This window comes from Tuber melanosporum (genome assembly GCF_000151645.1).
Source record: "Tuber melanosporum whole genome shotgun sequence assembly, scaffold_49, strain Mel28".
Classification (NCBI taxonomy): domain Eukaryota; kingdom Fungi; phylum Ascomycota; class Pezizomycetes; order Pezizales; family Tuberaceae; genus Tuber; species Tuber melanosporum.
In genome coordinates this window covers 325138-326912 of record NW_003299094.1, presented here as the reverse complement: position 1 = coordinate 326912, position 1775 = coordinate 325138, and positions in this window count along the sequence as shown.

The following is a 1775-nucleotide window of genomic DNA, read 5'->3' as shown; positions in this document are numbered from 1 at the left end:
ATGTTTTCCGATAGTGACTCGGCTGAGTTATGGAAGGTAATGGTACCCCTGTTGAATGCATTCTAAGATGTTAGTTTTGGTTGGGTCCCTGGTTACGTGAACATTGATGGCAATGAGATGGTCGACTTGAAGGCTAAGGCATGTATCGGACGCCCCTTGTACCCCCTGCTTTGGGAAGGGGTTAGCTTTGGGATTGGTCATGCAGCCCTGGCTCGGGAGCTCTGTAAAGAGGAATAGGGGACTTGGCATACTTGGAAAGGGCACGGGTATTATGCTTGGGAACTGAAGGTGCCTCGACACCTCCGAGGCCTAACCCGGATGGATTCCTATGCTTTGATAGGGATCTGTAGTGGAACCGGTATGGTCGGCCATGACAGATGTGACGGGAAGGAAGACCAGTACTACTGGACTGAGTGCCCCTGCTATGCTAGAGGATGCCCTGCTGATGAAGATCTATATAAGGATTCGGCAATCCCGAGATAGAAATGCTGCTGGATAGATCATCGGTGGCTGGGCCTGGGAATCCCTCACAATATTGGACTGGTAGATGGGGAAGTGGTTGTGGCAGGTAACCCCTTTGACAGCACACTGATGGTGGAAAGATATGGAGAATTGATACTTATAGGAGACCCTACGACCTGCACCCAGTATGAGAAGAGATACAATAGCAGTGGCTGCGTCTTGCCAGGCGAGGTGACAATGCCCAAGAAGTGGTTCTTTTTGCCTGACAAGCGACGGTGCGATTGTCCCTGTTGTGGTACCACCATTACCACTATAGTAACAAAGAAATGCACCACCTTCGCGGAATACTTCAAGAGACGTCCCCGGTGCTTACGGATTTGTCACAATTGGTTTTGGCACTCTAGGTATTTACAGTGGGATGATCTGAACCTGGCGATGTGGACGTCTGTGGTCTTGAGGTGGGCCAAAGTGAATGGATTCCTGAAGGAACCCGGATGCCTATTTTGTGGGGTGGTGTTGACAGAAGGATACTTGGACCTGAGGTTGCATTACAAGAGGACGAAGGGATGTTGGAATAGACTTTATGATTCTTTTATTGAGTATGTGTGTCAAATTGTGTTGGAGGCGCATAGGAGTGAGGGAATGAGACGGTGGCTGGGTGGCGAGGTGGGAAGACGCTTTAATCTAGGGCGGCATTAGTTGCTGCGAGCGCCCATGAGCCCACATAGGTAGTGATTTTTGGATTTATGTTTAGGAGGAGCAGTTGCGAGGCGGAGTAGTCCATGGTAGTGTATTTTAGATAGTTTGTTTTTTATGGGGCGTGGGAGAGACTGGTCGTATGCCAGTGTTGGCGGTACTAGTATAAATAAAATTAGATTGAATTCTAAGTACTTTTCCTACTTATTACTTTAACAAATATAAAACACCTTTACGATCTTTATCTTTATTGCAACGTTATCATTATGCCAAGGGAAGTTCTTCATGAAGAAGAGTTAGAGAAAGCTTACGATAGGCGTTCCCGATAGAAGACAAAGGTCTTGTACTATCGGTAACATAGGCAGAGGCCTAGTGCTATTGTAAGACTAAGGAAAGAAACAGAAGAAGAAGAGAAGTATCATTCCCCATCGCCAAAGAACTAACTATCCGAGGAGGGATCGTTATACAGACATGGATAACACAACGGGAATGGTGGAAGAATTCCACAGTGATAATCTGGAGATAACATGGTAGACAGTGGAAGGACAATGAGGAACAGGTTTTCCTACTGTAGTCAAGCAAACATAGAAAGTTTTTCACACTGTCCTTCCTCGGGT